Raw genomic sequence first — 17825 nt, 5'->3', positions numbered from 1 at the left:
AAATCAATTTCGCAAGTAAGTAAACAAAGAGGCTGAAGAGGGTCTGACTTAATATTGAACCTTGTGGCACTCCAGCACTGATTAGATTTAAGGAAGATCTGTACTTTCCAAGTTCTACCGCTAGTGCCCTCTCAGATAGAAAGACAAAAAACAGGTGAGTGCCTTACCACCAACCATCACTGATTCTAGCCTCTAGAGAGGGAGTGGGAAATAGTGTCAAAGGTTACTAACATATCTAACAAACTCTGTGCATCCACCCCTCCTTCATCCTGGATGTTCATAAGGTCCTGGGTGGCCTTCACTAGCACAGTTTCAGTTGAAAGGTCTTCACGAACCCCCGATTGATCTGGAAGGGTTAAAAGGTGTTTTCAAGATAGGAGGACAGGTGCTTGTTCACTAAGGTATCAGTGAGTTTGGCGAATAACTACAGCAGTGATTTGGGTTGATAATTGGCCATGGTATTGGGATCCAAAGAGGGCTTCTTCTAAAGGTGGACAGGAGGAGCTTCCATCAGTGTAGCTGGTGCAGTGGTACTGGTGCCAAGAGGCCTGACGTACCACTGAACCATCAATATTGATGTATTTCACAGTTGAAAGAGGGGTCCTGGGGCCCATTTCCTCTCTTGCACTTACCTCTGGGCACTTGACACTGGCTGTAAGGTACACAACTTCAAAGTTAACTCCCGGGTTTCATAGGACACACAGGCCCAAAACTCTGACTGCAGAGATGTCCCTCAGGTTACAGAGACCTTACAAGCTCTGACTTTAGGCTCACCTTCTGGGAGATAGATGGCACAGGTCCAATATACCCAGTTTGATCTCTATTGTGCATTCAAGCGAAGAACAATTGCTCACAAGCATGGTGAGGCAACAGTTCCAAGGCAAAGCACCTATGCAGGGTGGGGGAGGATCTGTCCTCAAGAATGTATAAGGGAATGTACCCCTGAAAAAATTCGGATTGGCATCAAATTAAATAACATAATCAGTTACATAACTCTTCTGGTGAGATGAAAGTTAGAAATCATGAAGCTATAATAAAAGATTTAAGGTTCAGTACAGAAGACAAAGTATGGATAATTAGTCAAATCATAATAATCTCATATATGGGAATTAGCATAAAGCTCAGTCAAATGCAGGTGTGTAACTTCCATCTGTGCAGCAGGTGCAGTGGCACCAGGGACCCAGAGGCCTGAGGGGTCCACTGAACCATGACTGCTGCTGTATTTCACAGATCCAACAACATCCTGGGCAGCCACTCCCTTCCATGTACTAGGGGACATAATAGACTGGCTAGGCTACTGGTCAAATGCAGCATGAGATGTCTTAAGATCGCTCTAAATAATGCAAGTCTGCTCCTTAAGAGACGGGCATAGGTGGTCTGGCTTGACAGGCAAGGCCAGTCTGGCTCACCTCCAAAATGAGCCGTCTTTTATAGTAAAATGCACAGAAAAATCACCTAGTCAACATTTTATTTATTTTGTGTTTTATAGAGCGCGAACTTGACCCGTTAGGGTATAAGAGCTCTATACAGGAATCAAGGAAATGTATGAAAGGCTTGGAAACTATACAGTCGATTAGGAGAGGGCGGGTGCTGGATACATGGGGGATGGAAGGAACATGTATGTACAGTTTACATTTACAAATCCTCAGAATAGGATCCCCCATGCGGGTTACATGAGGGATAGTAAGTACGATTTGCATTTACAAACACTCCAGACAAGACCCCAGGTTTCTCGGTGGGTTGAGTAGTTACTTCGAGGGGCGGCAATGGTCAGAGGTAGATTAAGGTATCAGTGGTGGTTGAAGGCAGAGTTTAAACGAGGAAATTACCCATAAGAAAGGTTTTGGCATCCTTTTTCAAGCATGCCAGAGAAGGGATTCTTCTGATGGCTGGTGGCAGAGAGTTCCATATTATTGGTGCAGCCCCAGAGAAAGCCCGGTTGTAGGTTTTTTGTTTTTGAAAACGTGCAGGTCGGAGCAAGAGGTCTTTGGCGGACCAGGAGTTTCTGGTTCCTCCGGAAACTGCAAGTTTCTCAGCAAGATATGCAGGCGAATTCGAGTATAGAGCCTTGTGTGTGATGCATGCTAGTTTAAGCTGTATTGTTGCCTTAAGGGGAATTTATTTATTTATTTTGAGATTTGTAAAGCGCCTGGTGACCCGAAGGCATCCCCGCGCTATAATACTGTAAAATCCAGGACGGGCGAAAACCAGGAACTATTTGGGGAAGAGGAGGGTTTTGAGTTTTTTGCGGAAAAGTGTGTGGCTGGGTTCCAGACGCATCAGACGAGGAAGTGCGTTCCATGTGGAGGAGGCCTTAACCGAGAAGCGGCGTCCACCGGTGCGCGACTTCTTGAATCTTGGGACTGTGGCCAGATGTTCGTTGTCCGAGCGGAGGTTTCTGTGGGCTTTATAAGGTGTAATCATATCTTTGAGGGTGGCAGGTCCAACCCCATTGATGAGTTTGTGCGTGATGCACATGGCCTTAAACTCCACTCGCTGGCGGACCGGAAGCCAGTGCAGAGATTTGAGGGCCGGTGTGGTATGGGCTCTGGGGGGAAGGTTGAGAATGAGTCTCGCCGCGGCATTTTGTACGCGCTGAAGTTTGGTCAGGGTGGTTTCAGGAGCCCCGAAGTATGCGGCGTTGCCGTAGTCCAGGCGTGCTAATATGAGCCCTTGCACCAGAAGTTTCCTGGACAGGGGGGGCAGGAGGGGGAGGATCTTCCGAATTGAGCGGAGAAGACCAAAGCATGTCCCCGCGGTCTTGACTGCCTGGGTCTTCAAGGAAAGGTCCTGCTCCAACCAGAAGCCCAGTGTTTTAATTTCTGTTTTGGGCGTGGGGATGTCACCGAAGGAGTCTGGCCAGGCTGAGGGAGGGACAGAAGACCATTTTATGCCCAGCAGCATGATTTCTGTTTTTGTCCCGTTCAGCTTCAGCGAGGATTCGCACATCCAGGTATGTATGTCTTGCAGGCAGTTGAGTAAGATTTCAGGGTTCTTGTCCAACTGGGACAGGGAGACGACGAGTTGTGTGTCGTCGGCATAATTGACTATTTTTATCCCATAGCGGGTAACCACATCCTCCAGCGGGGCCATATAGACATTAAACAGGGTGGGACTGAGCGAGGACCCCTGGGGCACCCCACGCGTGAGCGGGAGGGGGTCTGATCGGGAGTTACCGTCCCACACCTGAAATGAACGTCCCGTGAGGAAGGATTTGATCCAGGCATGTGCGGCTCCCACAATTCCTGCCTTGGCCAGGCGGTGGAGGAGGACACGGTGGTCCACCGTGTCGAATGCGGCACTGAGGTCCAGGAGGATCACTGCCACTGATCCTCCTGAATCCAGGATGCACCTAGTCTCCTCGATGACGGAGAGGAGTGCGGTGTCTGTGCCGTGGCCTGGCCGGAATCCAGTTTGTGACTGACGTAGTATTTTATTCGTCTCGAGGAATTGGGAGAGTTGCACATTGACCAATTTCTCCGCCACCTTGCTGAAACAGGGAAGGAGCGAAATGGGTCTATAGTTGGCCAAATCGTCCGGGTTTAGGTTGGACTTTTTCAGCAGGGCCTTGACGACTGCGCCCTTCCAGGAGGAGGGCACTATGCATTGGGCCAGAGATGTGTTTATCAGATCCCTAATGGTAGGTGAGGTGCTGGGAGAAACAGTTTTTAAGAATCTGACGGGTGCTGGGTCCAGGGGGGATCCACTTCTCATTTTAGCCAGCGTGGTAGTGACCTCATCGAGGGAGACTTCTCTAAAGGAGGACAGCCGCGGGCTGGTAGAGTGGGCGTCTAACTCCACCGGGATGGGGGGGCTGATTGGGGGGAGGGATTCCAAGATCCGCGTGATTTTGGAGTCAAAGAATGAGGCTAAGTCCTTACATCTGTCCGGCGGGGGGAGAGAGGCTGCGGGAGCTGAGGGAATGTTAAGTAGTTCCTTAACTATCAGGAAGGATTCCTTAGTAGAATTGGCCGCGTTTTTAATTCTATTGTCGTAAAAGGTGGACTTGGCTAGTTTGATGGCCGATTTATAGCGTCTTACTGCTATGTTATAGGTGTCTTTTTTACTATGTAGCCAGTCTTTCCTCCACAATCTTTCCGCTTTTTTACATTCTTTGCGGAGGTCACGGAGTTCCGGGGTGTACCACGGGGCATGACCTATTGACCTGTCTTTGATCTCCCGATTTTTTAGGGGAATGAGGCTATCAAGGGAGGAGGAGAGCCAGCCTCTTACTTGGGTGTCAGCCTCGGACGGGTCAGCCGAAAGGCTCGGGGTAGAAGAGTCCAGAGCTGTAGCCCAGTCCCCTGTTGAGAGTTTGGCCCACGATCTGTCCTTGGAGAAGGTGGGGGCTTTATGGGGTTTCTTGATAGCCCCAGGAATGTTGAAAGTGATAACAAAATGGTCCGTCCAAGGGAGAGGTTGGGAGTTGGTAAATTGGAGGGAAGGGATGTTCGAAAACACTGGGTCGAGGAGGTGTCCTTTGACATGTGTTGGACCTGAATTGGCAAGAAGAAGGCCGTGGGAAGCCAGGTCGCAGATAAGATCGGCGGCGCCTGTGTCCAACGGGTCATTGAAGTGAATGTTGAGGTCGCCTGTTAGGAGAAAGTTTGATGAGAGGTGGGCTGAAGAGGAAACAATTTCCAAAAGGGAAGCTGCGAAGGGGGCGAAGTGGCCGGGAGGCCGGTACACCAGAAGGCCTGAGAGGGAACTGGTCGGAGTAAGCTGAAGGGTGAAGAGACAGCTCTCTGAGTCCGGGGTTGTCATTGTGTTAATACGGCCGGCGAGGTGGTCCCTGAAAATGATAGCAATTCCACCTCCTCTTCCTAAAGGGCGTGGTTGGGACAAGATGAGAAAGCCGGGGGGGAGAGCCAATACCATATCGGAATTGGAATGCCCCGTGATCCAGGTTTCTGTCAAGAAAAGTATGTCCAGGTCTAGATCGTCAACTAGGTGATTTATATGCAGAGCATGCTTCGGAAGCGATCTGCAATTGATTGTCGCCATTTTGATGACCGGCGGTGGGACCGGGGATTTAGGGAGGTGTAGCTTCGTCGGTTTGCAAATGGTGCAGCTGACGTAGGGGGTGTTAGGATCTTGCAGGACGTGGCATGCGCTGGTTTTTCGGGGTCTGAGGCTAAGTAGCTCCTTGCGGGAGTAACTCAACTTTGTAGTTGGAGGAACCGGCATGGAGTCTGGCCCTAGGCCCGGTCGTGCGCGGACGGGCGCAGACGGGCTTGCCTTAGGCGCGCCTTCGGCGCGCAAACGGCGCTCCCGCTGCGCTCGTCCGCTGCGCGTCCTGTGGTTGCACATCTTTATGGGTAGGAAAAGGGGCGTGGCCTCAATGTGGGCGTGGCCTCACTTCCTCGCCAACAATGGCGGTGCAATGTTGTTTTTCGAGCGTTTGGTCGGTGCAGCGAAGGAGTCGCTGTTCAGGCGCGTCTCTGACCCGCTGAAGGAGATAACAGCCGGGTGAGTGCCCAGTTAAAATACAGGACTAAAGGGTGACACACAAGTGAAAATACAAATTTTAAAAAGTGGACGTCTCCCGGCTTCCGCCTCAGGAGATTTAGCAGTTTCTGGTTAGTTGGCGCTGATGGCAGCGCTTAAATACTGTGGCGGGTGGGCGTGGCCTCAATGTGGGCGTGGCCTCACTTCCTCGCCAACAATGGCGGTACAATGTTGTTTTTCGAGCGTTTGGTCGGTGCAGCGAAGGAGTCGCTGTTCAGGCGCGTCTCTGACCCGCTGAAGGAGATAGCAGCCGGGTGAGTGCCCAGTTAAAATACAGGACTAAAGGGTGACACACAAGTGAAAATACAAATTTTAAAAAGTGGACGTCTCCCGGCTTCCGCCTCAGGAGATTTAGCAGTTTCTGGTTAGTTGGCGCTGATGGCAGCGCTTAACTACTGTGGCGGGTGGGCGTGGCCTCAATGTGGGCGTGGCCTCACTTCCTCGCCAACAATGGCGGTGCAATGTTGTTTTTCGAGCGTTTGGTCGGTGCAGCGAAGGAGTCGCTGTTCAGGCGCGTCTCTGACCCGCTGAAGGAGATAGCAGCCGGGTGAGTGCCCAGTTAAAATACAGGACTAAAGGGTGACACACAAGTGAAAATACAAATTTTAAAAAGTGGACGTCTCCCGGCTTCCGCCTCAGGAGATTTAGCAGTTTCTGGTTAGTTGGCGCTGATGGCAGCGCTTAAATACTGTGGCGGGTGGGCGTGGCCTCAATGTGGGCGTGGCCTCACTTCCTCGCCAACAATGGCGGTGCAATGTTGTTTTTCGAGCGTTTGGTCGGTGCAGCGAAGGAGTCGCTGTTCAGGCGCGTCTCTGACCCGCTGAAGGAGATAACAGCCGGGTGAGTGCCCAGTTAAAATACAGGACTAAAGGGTGACACACAAGTGAAAATACAAATTTTAAAAAGTGGACGTCTCCCGGCTTCCGCCTCAGGAGATTTAGCAGTTTCTGGTTAGTTGGCGCTGATGGCAGCGCTTAAATACTGTGGCGGGTGGGCGTGGCCTCAATGTGGGCGTGGCCTCACTTCCTCGCCAACAATGGCGGTGCAATGTTGTTTTTCGAGCGTTTGGTCGGTGCAGCGAAGGAGTCGCTGTTCAGGCGCGTCTCTGACCCGCTGAAGGAGATAGCAGCCGGGTGAGTGCCCAGTTAAAATACAGGACTAAAGGGTGACACACAAGTGAAAATACAAATTTTAAAAAGTGGACGTCTCCCGGCTTCCGCCTCAGGAGATTTAGCAGTTTCTGGTTAGTTGGCGCTGATGGCAGCGCTTAAATACTGTGGCGGGTGGGCGTGGCCTCAATGTGGGCGTGGCCTCACTTCCTCGCCAACAATGGCGGTGCAATGTTGTTTTTCGAGCGTTTGGTCGGTGCAGCGAAGGAGTCGCTGTTCAGGCGCGTCTCTGACCCGCTGAAGGAGATAACAGCCGGGTGAGTGCCCAGTTAAAATACAGGACTAAAGGGTGACACACAAGTGAAAATACAAATTTTAAAAAGTGGACGTCTCCCGGCTTCCGCCTCAGGAGATTTAGCAGTTAAAGCTTTCAGGTGTGGAGAAATGTGGTCGAATTTCCTTGTGCCAGTAAGTAGTCTGGCTGCCGCGTTGAGGCAGGCTTTTAAAGGAGCCAGGGAGATCTTGGGTAAACCCGAGAGGGTAGAACAGCCATATTCCAGTCTGGAGATGACTAGAGCTTGGACTGCCATTTTTAGGTCGGCAGCCTCGAGGAAGGGGTTCAGTTTCCTTAGGTAGCTGAGATGGAATCTGGCTGATTTGGCCATCGAGTTGATGTGGTCATGCATGTTCAAGTTACTGTCAAGGGTAATTCCCAGGGATTTGGCCGAGTCCACGATGGTCGGTGGGCAATTTAAGGCTGTGATAGCTTTAATCCATATTTGAATCTCAGGGTTGGTTTTTGGAAGGGAAATTAAGAGAAATTCAGTTTTCTTTGCATTGAGTTTGAGTTGATTGGAGACAAGCCATTGGACATTCAATTTCAAGGCCTCGTTCAGGGAGAGAATCTCCTCAAGAGATGACGTTTTTATGTAGAGAGCTGAGTGCCGTCAGCATACATATGGTAGGAGATATTCGCAGTGCGTAGTACTTCAGCCAGCGGTTCTAGGTAAAGGTTGAAGAGGGTGGGGGACAGGGTTGATCCTTGAGGGACTCCAACCGTGACCGGAGAGGGAGCAGATAGATTGCCATTAATTAGGAATCTCTGTGAACGGTTTTGGAGGAAGGACCTGAACCATTCAAGAACTGGGCCATCCAATCCCATCCTGAGTTTGAGGCGTTTGAGTAATTTTTCATCGTTGACCGTGTCGAAGGCCAAGGATAGGTCTAGGAGGATTAGAAGACAAGTTTTGCCTTGGTCAAGGGCTTGGAGGGCATCATCGACGATGTGGAGCATGGTGGTTTCAGTGCTGTGCCCAGGTCTGAATCAGATTGGAAGTCGTGGAGTAGGTGGAAGTTGTTGTTGTGTTGACTTAGCTGTTGATGCACACACTTCTCCAGCACTTTGGCAAAGAGAGGGATGTTGAAGATAGGTCTGAAGTTGTCTGGGGAAGCTGGATCAAGCGACGGCTTTTTCAGAATTGGGAGGACTTGACCGGCTTTCAGAGAGCCGGGAATCAGTCCCTGCTAGAAAGAGACGTTAATTATTGCAGTCCAGCTAGGAATAATGGATTGGACGACATCAGTGAGGCAGTTAAAATGGTTATTCGGGTTTAAGGTTTTTAGAGACAAAGACTTTGTCATAGAATTTGAAGTCGGTCCAGTGAGCTTGATTTTTAGGTGAATCCGGTGGGGGCGGCGCGGAAGGAGGAGGCAGGTCAAGCAGGAGTTGAGAGTATATGGCGGAACTGAGATCGTTTCCTAAGGCTGTGATTTTGTCCGCAAAGAAAGAGGAGGATTCCTTGGATGATATTAGAGACGTTGGGGTTTCTTTCGGTGTTTTGGCCAGTTTATTAGATTGGTGCTTGACCAGTTCGAAGAGCTTGCAGGGTCTGTTCTGGGCGTTCCCCAGTTCAGCTCTGAAGAATTCCTCTTTTGAGTTGAGGATGTTTCTGTTGTAGGTATTTCTGGCCTGGCATAGAAGTTTTAGATGTGCAGCAGAGGGGTGCTGTCTCCAGGTTCTTTCAGATTGCCCGAGGGATCTCCTCTCATTGTTATGGGATCCCGTGAACCAGGAGTTTCTATCTTTGAGTTGGGTTCTTTTCAGTTTTAGTGGAGCTAGGTCATCTAGAATGATCAATATGGTCGCAGAGTAGTGATTGTTGAGGTCACTGACTGTTGTGATATGCGAGGGGGGAGGTCAGATTTGCTGTGGGCCTCCAGCTCCCGATGGTCCAGGTTCTTGGTGTCTCTGACCCAGCGTTTAGGAATAACCGGTTGAGGTGCCCTTGTCTTGTGGGTGCCAGGTAGTAGGAAGGCAATGGCGTGGTGGACAGACCAGTCACATGGGTCTATAGAGATAAGCTTGACTTTTGAGTCCTTAGAGATGATCCAGTCTAGAGTGGCCCCATTCAAGTATGTTGGGAGTGAACAGGCTTGTGTCAGAGCTTGATCGGCCAGGAGGTCTTTGATGGCGTTGATATGGGGATCCTTGGGATCGTTCCAGTGTAGGTTGAAATCACCAAGGAAAATGTTTTTAGCGTTGGAGGAAATCCTAGCTGCGATGATTTCCATGATTTGGTCAGTGAAGGAGTCATTCATGCCTGGGGGGTGGTAAAATATGTGCAGATTGCACAGTTGGGTGGAGTTGCTGCATATGGAGAGGTCAAGGTATTCGCAGGATTCTGTGGTAACCGTCCGAAGATCAGTGACAAGAAGGTTAGAGCAGTAGATGCAGGCGATGCCTCCACCTTTCTTGCTAGATTGCCTGTCCAGCCTTACGAGGTTATAATTGGGAGGGACTAGGCGGTCCAGGCATGGAGATGAGGATTCGTTGAGCCATGATTCTGTTAGGATTGCTGAGTCGAGATTTTTGTTCAGGATGAGATCTGCAATATCGGCAGTGTGCTTAGCTGCCGATCGGCAGTTCATTAAGAGACCCGACAGAGAGGGGTCAGGGGGAGTGTCGGGAGTCAGGGCGGACAGGTGAATAGTCGCTAGATTGCGTTTGACCACACTTCTGTTTCGGAGGGTCGCTGATCTGTTGGGGTTGATAGAGACCGTGCCAATGGCTTGTTCGGCACTCACGTCAGGTAGGCAGGGGGTAGCTGTGGCAGAGTTGTAGTCCCGGAGGATGGCAAGGATTTCCATTTCAGTGAGGTCAAGCGAACAAGGGGCGACAGGGGTAGCGTTGTAGGAGAGGACGAGACCTAGAGTTTCTTCCTCCGAGAGATGGCATGGATGCTTGCGGGGGAGAAGGTGTCTCACGGAAAGCGGCAGCGGGTGTTTGGAGAACTCGTTGATATGCGGGGGGTGGAGTTCAGCAGGGGCTTGAGGTTAGCGAAGGAGAGTTCTGCGAGGTGAAGGAGGTTCATAAGATCCATAATGGAGGTATGGATGCCCTGAGTTAGTTTGGCCGCTCTGGAGTGCAGAGATTCGAGCATAAGGTGTGCAAAATGATACACAGGCTCAATGAATCACAATACAGAATGGGAGGCAACAATACCTGATACCATTCCCTAACTAATAATAATCAGTCCTCATTTGCCCTAATGTTATTGGATGTCACATTCCAAATCTTGTTCCGTGTAAAACAATGACAGACTCATGAAATGAATAGGCTCTCTGAACGTCAGGCGGGAAGAACAAGAAGAACATTCAAAAGCATCATTTGAGAGGACAGCCTTCTCTACAGCTTAGAGAGAACAAAATCTCATTTAAAAGTGAATGTCAGAAACACAATACATGATATTTCAGTTCACTAGTTAAAAAAAAATGACTTTCACAAATATCACAAAATGCAATCATTAATATATCACAAAACCCTAGGGCCCAATTCAGCGATGAGGCTCCGCCCCGGGGGCTGAGACTCCACCCGCAGTGCAGAGACTCTGCCTCCATAAAGTTACTGCTCGTAACTTTACCTTTGTGAATACCCAAAAGTAGTAAACTTAGTATAAAGTCCACGTTTATCTTTATGATTTGGTCTTATTGTAATTATTTACAGAAAACTGTGTTTCGATTAGGTATTTAATCACTACTGACTATCAGCTTCCTTAGAGAATAAAACAGGCCAAAAAAGCAGAGTAATACGAAGGAGAATTTATAGGAAGCTATAGAAGCAGGTAGGAATAAATTAATGGAGCAAGAGAGAAAGATAGTGAGGAATTAAGAAGGGAGGACTGAAAGAAGAACTTTAGGGAGTGTGTAACAAAGGAAGGAAAAGACAATAAGGAGGACACATAGGCTAGAATGGAGGGAGAAAGGCATGAAGGAAGGAAGAAAGCATGACAAAGCAAGGCAATGTGGAAAAGCAGAGTGGAAAAGGAATAACAACGAAAGCAAGGCTAGGGATGTGAAAAACTGGAGGAAGGGAAAGAGAAGAAAGAAAATATAACAGAAGGAAGAGGTCACAGCCAGGCAGATTGAGAAGGGAGGGAGGGAAGGAAGGAAGGAAGGAAGGAAGGAAGGAAGGAAGGAAGGAAGGAAGGAAGGAAGGAAGGAAGGAAGGAAGGAAGGAAGGAAGGAAGGAAGGAAGGAAGGAAGGAAGGAAGGAAGGAAGGAAGGAAGGAAGGAAGGAAGGAAGGAAGGAAGGAAGGAAGGAAGGAAGGAAGGAAGGAAGGAAGGAAGGAATTCATTTAATTATGTACACTTACAAGAAGTGCACTATGCTGCCTGACTCATTCACACTTGAGGACCAAGAGATTGAAAAGCAATTAATCTTCACAAACAAAGACCTACAGCCTGATTGGAAGGAAGGTGGTAATGGGAAATCTGCCCCAAAAATCAACAGGGGCCTTATTTCCTAAGGTGCCTCAGCGTGGGGACATGACCTCATGCTATCAAGGCACAAAGTGTGCCTCTGCGAACGTTCTGTGTTATGGATGTGGGCGCAGAGAAAAAGAGGCCGGTCAGAGCCTGCACAAAAAGGAGGCACACAGTCAATGCGCCCTTCAAGGGTGCCCTCTAAAAGGAACTCCATGGTGGTCTCCAGTCCTCCTCATGTAGGTGGGTGCACTCCAATGCCTGTCTCTGCCTGCGGGGGGATCTGACCCCTTTGGTAAAGCAGGCCAGGTGCCACCTGAACTGTAACAGACAGAGCGGCTGACTCAAAGACAAGCTCTGCCTCTCACTGATGCGCCATCACCATGGAAGCCCCGAGTTTGCGGCTTCCTTGATAGCTGGGCATTATCTGTAATAGGGCGCACAGTCCCAGTGAGAGTTAAAGATGTGTGGTGGCGCGGATTGGCACGGTGCACCCTGTGCATAATGTGGCCCCAGATGTCCCGTCTGTCCAACACTGTCTTCTCCTACCCCGGTTTGAGAGCGGGGGAGTAGAGGAAGCCACTTTCCCAATGGGGTAGCCACCGCTGGCTCTGCCATTAAGAGCATCATTCTGGCGAGTTGCTAGTCCGCCGTCATACTCAGGGTGCCTTAGAGCCCCCCAAAGGTGCCCAGGATGCGCTGTAAGAAGACTTCTAACATGGTTGGGGCACTTCCATGTGGGCACTAGAACTGCACCCACACTTTGTGAGGGGGTATTGGGGTAAGATTTCCAGGCCCCATGTCGATCATTAAAATTGACACGATGAAATTGCATTGAAAGACATCCCCCTTCATTCCACCAACCCCCCCACCCCCCAACCGCACCTGGTGCCCCCTTCTATGTTTTCCATATGAGGACCGGGTTTATCTTCGAGAGCGGGAGCTATGGGGCTCTGCCCCCTTTAACTTCAGGGATTTCAGTTTCAGTGGTCCACCCTCGGTCCACCCTCCTCCAGGATGGAGAAGGTGTTTTCTTGCCTGTTTCTTTAAAAACAGTGAACACACCTGCACCTTTAATGAAAACCATTTAACTTAAAATGCACCAAGAAAAAGACACTCAAAATGTACGAGGAGAGTGAGCTTGACGGTGAGACGCAAGACGGGGGGTGGGGGGCTCCCGTGAGGCTGGGTCGGTGTATAACTATTGTAAAAATACCTGCTCATTTGTGGCAAGAAATGAAAGCACTGCGGGCAGGGAGCACGCGGGGAAACCGCCTATTGAAGAAGAGGCCGTGTATTTATAGCTCGGCGTCAGGGTATTTTTATCACTGCAGCGCGTCTGCTCAGAAGGGCCAGGCGTCCAGGGCACAACACGAAATCGCTTCACGAGCTCAAAACGGAATTCGGAATTATTCGTTTGGAGAACTTGGTGCTAGATGTTGCTGGCGCAGTCCGAACAGCCCATCACTTACCCCTCTCTTGTTTTCGTCATCAATAATGCGACCCCACGATTTCCCCCTCGTTATACGGTGCTGTGTTGTTTTGTGACTAAGCTTTGGGTCCATAAACCTGTAGGTGCAACCCCTGTCCAGTCAAGCAGGATTGGGGTGGGGGCGGGGGGTGGAGTATAGGGGAATTGTCACAGGCATGGAACTGTTCAGTCCGAGCACCCTAGTATCAAATCGGAACCAACTGTGTGACGGCAGCAATGTCAGGCACCATCCAAGAAACATTTTGCTGTTCGCCATTATTCCCAGTAGTACCCCCAGGAAGCTGCCCTAGGATAGGTTTGCCTCTGTAGTAGTGGGAATGTAGGGCTACTCAAGTGCAGGCCCCTATTCCCGCTGTGCAGACATCTTCATAGCAGAGACGTCTTGAGTGAGACGATGGAGGGCGGAAGCGCTCTTTTTTCATATGGGCAATACATTTTTCCCAGTGGACAATGTCATGTCCCTACCCATCCCCCACCAAATCTGGGAGTGATCCATTTCCTTTCTCCTTCTGGATTTGATGTTAATACCCTTTCCAGTGTGGATAGCCTGGGGAGAAGAGTCTGGGAACTCGCCCAAGCATGCATGTTTGTGGGTGCTCCTAAACTTACAAGACAAACTGTGCTTTGGAACAGACATTTCCTATCCCTTGAGAGGAATTTACAAGTGTTAATTTCACCACACTCAGCATGAGAGTGAGGACAGGTGCACTCAAAAAAGCAAATACGCCGGCCAGGAATCACTTTGAACAAGCATTTGCAATGCAATAGGTCTTGCATTTACGAGAGTTTGAGAAACTGGCATTGTAAATAACAATGCCTTTTATTTATGTTTTAGTTTTGAAAACATAAATAAAAGGCATTGTCATTTACAATGCCAATAGCTTGAACTCGGGTAAATGCGAGACGTATTGCATTGCAAATGCTTGTTGAATACTGTGCTTCATAGGACCGGGAGCAGGATTTTGATAGGGCCTGATGTAGGATCATCTGTCTCCAACAATCCTACCCCAAGTCAAACATTGCTTGAAAGACCGGTAGCGGAGCCCACCCGAACTAGACTTCCCTTCGGATCAGTGATCCTTGCTTCCTCTGAATCCCTTCCATCAAACTTTCAGCTCTGTCCTTGTCAAACATGTAAACTCTGATCAGCTGTCAAACTCATCGAAGGAGTCTACATTAGAGATATCAGGCATCACCTACTCCTAGGCCTCCGAACCAGAGACATAGCAAGGGTGCCATGATACCTAATGCAACTGCACATACTGCACGATCGATAGCTTTGACCCATCTCTGACCACGTGAAATAAATTCACCTGAAGCCGTTCGCTGTGAGTCATTCATGCCGGCTAGTGGGAAAAACCTAGCTTTACCTCTTTCAGTAACTTGCACATTACATCATCAGTCCAACGTCATGCACCTAATGAGTGCGTCATATTTAGCTACCGGGGGGGGGGGGGGCTGTCTTTAATATGCCTCATAGATCCCGGCAGATGTGGGACTCATGAATACACATCACGGCACCTCGCACGGACTGTAACAGGTCAGATCCAGGACAAGCTGTAACTTAGCGGCTGATGGATTATCTGCACGGGCGGCGACGGGCTGTGAGCCCCAAATTGGTGATGATAGAAACTGCTCTCCCCCGGCCACGCAAATGACATGATTCCGTCCAAAAGTTTATTTCGTTACCGGATAAAAATATGCATTTAATTCAAGGTCTCCCAAAAAAGCAGGAAGCAGCAACCGTGACACAAACATCACGTGCGATGCCATACGTGTTGCTATGGCTGCAGCTTGTACACAGGACTGGAGAGGAACGCATTCTATTATCACAAACGCTACACAAAAACAAAAGGCCTCAGTCTGCCTCTGAGAGTCAGGCATCACGGGTCCTACCGAGAGCTGTGCTCTGATTATACGCTTTTTAACTGATGAATTTTTAATTTGTATGTAATTCCACACACATTTAGTAAATGTTTATGATTCTGCTGGCACTCCTGGCTATGCACGCGCACACAAGCCATTGGATCCCCGTTCGGCTACGATTTTGTGACTTTGGAATTTAAATTACGCAAGTGAGCGCTCAGCTACTAATCGGAACAAGCTGTCGCCAAGCAATGGTGTGAATGAAAAAAAACGCCGCAAGTAAAAGATCCAGACCGGGTGGGCGGGGCCAAAAGGAGACAGGGCTGTAACAAGGAGGGACTAAGAAGCCCCATTTACAATAGAAAGCCTGCGTTTAGCATGGACGATGACGCAAGCCGATGGGAACAAGGGGCGGGGCTTAAACTCCACATCTGAAATATCCCGATTACAAGAAGCCTCGCAGAGCGAGCAACGCATGTGCGCTGCAACGCAGGTCTGCGAGACCTAAAAATCCTGGCAGAAGTAAAAAGATAAATTTCGTTATGAACCTTTGTTTTGGGATCGAATTTACCTTGGTGGATAGGCGACCTCATTTAGTAATTCACAATGGTTGCCTAGTGTCAGAGGTGTGTGGTCTTTCACCTCTTGTGACACAGGAGCCTTTATTAAAAGCCACATCACACATGGTTATGCAGCGATAGCAGCCTGGTTGTGCATCACAATATTGTGAAACAAAATATCTACCAACAAGTATTAAGTGCAGAATATTGACTACCAATGTATTATAAGTAAGAACATAGGTAAGTATAGAATTACAATTTTGAACTCTACAAGAGACATAGATGCTGTCCATCGTAAACACAGAGGCAATGAAGGTATCTGCTGACAGATGTGGTGATGCCAAGAATAAAAGATGTCACTGGCAATTAAACACCGGTGCAGAGAGCATAATCCAGGAAGCCCAGGTAGATCCCTAATCCAGATATGTTAGTAATTCTGGTCATAGATACATTTGCTTTTCGTATCTGCCAATAACAAATGAACATTTAAATACAACATTTGCTGTGCTTTCATCACTGAATCATGACTTTGTGGACCACCTTAGGGCCCAGATTTGCTAACATTTGGTGTTGGGGTTGTATCATTTTTCTGACACATCTGTGATGCAAAATCTATTTTGCAATTCCAAACCACGCAAAGCCTGATTTGCCTTGCTTTGTAAAAAAAAAGAATAATAAAAGGAACGCACACATAGCTCTGCCTTGTATTACCATACGTAGGGGAGGCATTATATGGTTGGGTCATGAGTGTTCCTGTGCATCTACCCATGCATTCTGACACAAACCCATATTTACTAAATTTAGGAAACATGTGTTTCCACAAAATTGGTGCGCCTATCCGGGGCTGGCGTAACAAGGAGAAATATCTTTATTTCCCCTCGCCCTTTCCTCTTTTCATGTATGCTGCAGAAAGTCTCTAAGAATAGTTTTGTACAGGACAGTATCCCTTCCTGCTCAAAAACTATTCTGACCACAACACAGCCACCCTTGCGTTGGAGCGCAAGGTTAACTGCATTGGCGCTAGGCAGCTAGAAGAGCGCCAACTCTAGGAGAGAGAAGAACTGTGCCATATCTTTGTAAATATGGCACAGTTCTGCTCTATCCTTTTCCTGCAACACTGCAACTTCCCTAGCAGTGCTTCTTTGAGTGAAATGTCATAAATATGCCCCTAGGTGTTTACAGATAGTACAACCCTTTTCTTTAGTAGCAGGAGCTCTTCGCACTCTGAATACAGGGGTGGTACTACCAAACCCGGGGCTTGACCTTCCTGAAAACTTGTAAGAACGATCGAACTCACTTGCTTTGCCAGCTGGGTCTCTGAAAGGTATGGTGAAAGTGGGGCATATTTTAATGTTCTGACTACTACTCCCTTGGTTCCTTGGCTTCACATTCTTGGAAGAACTTGGGAAGTGTCCAGAAAATGGGCACTGCAATATCCACCTTCTGAATTGTGCAAAGCAAAGTAATTGCTAAACTAACCATTCCATCCCAATTTACATTTGCAGTAGTCGGCCTTGTTTTCAGCTCAAACCATGTTGTTTTGAATTCATAGCCCTGTCTTACCCAATGCAAACAGAGCTTAATTTGTGGTGGTGGTTGGCGGTGTTGGGCATCAGTACCAATGGTTGTCAACCGGTATTTAATATTTATTATCAGACTTTGATCAAGAACAAGAGATAGAAAGGCAGAAAATAGAGAATGAAGAAGAGAAAGCTAGAGAAACAGCAACAAAGTGAGAAAGCAGGAATGAAAAAAGAAGAACATTCCACGGTGACATAAAGAGCCACAAAATATAGTAGACAGAAGTGGTATGAGGTGGAATAAAGACTCGGCAGCCTGTTTACATGATAACCCCGGCATCGGGCAAAACTGGCTGCGGCTCCTTAGATAATCATTGGACCTGTGCAATTATTATTATTATTTTTCCTTTATTTATTTATTTACTTTACAAATTAGGCGCATAATAAAAATCCTCTGTAACTGAACCAGACCTGCCATCTCACACAGTGCCATCGTGCGTCACAGAATTTCGTCTCTCTTCACAGCAGTGCTTAATTTGAGCTGGTGCTTTCCGGTGCTCAGCACCGGCACTTAATTGGTTTCCGGTGCTTAGCACCAGCACCTAATTGTCAACACCATAATCAGAACAGTCCACCACATGGTGGCGCTGCTTATCTAATTTTGAGATAAGCAGAACAGCGGTATATTTAGGCCTACAATATACATTACAATTGCTAATACCTGCCTGCCCAGCCATTCCTTTAGCTTTGGGGACCTGGAATAATCTGAACTGTCGCATATAAATGCGAGACAGATGGCTTGTAGTTGTTTTGGCAGCGATGACAAGGGCGATGGGTGGTTCAAGCTGCAGTGGCCTCCTGGTCAAGGCCCTGGCACTTAATATTTTACAAATTAAGCACTGCTTCACAGTCACCCGGTGAGGAGCCGAAATCACACTGTGGCAGGGAAAACAAGCTGAAAACAACTGTAAATAGTGGATTTCCAGCTCTTTTTCGGAGGCAGTAACCA

The sequence above is a fragment of the Triturus cristatus genome, chromosome 9, assembly GCF_964204655.1.
Source record: "Triturus cristatus chromosome 9, aTriCri1.1, whole genome shotgun sequence".
Taxonomy (NCBI): domain Eukaryota; kingdom Metazoa; phylum Chordata; class Amphibia; order Caudata; family Salamandridae; genus Triturus; species Triturus cristatus.
Note: the sequence above shows the minus strand (reverse complement) of the source record.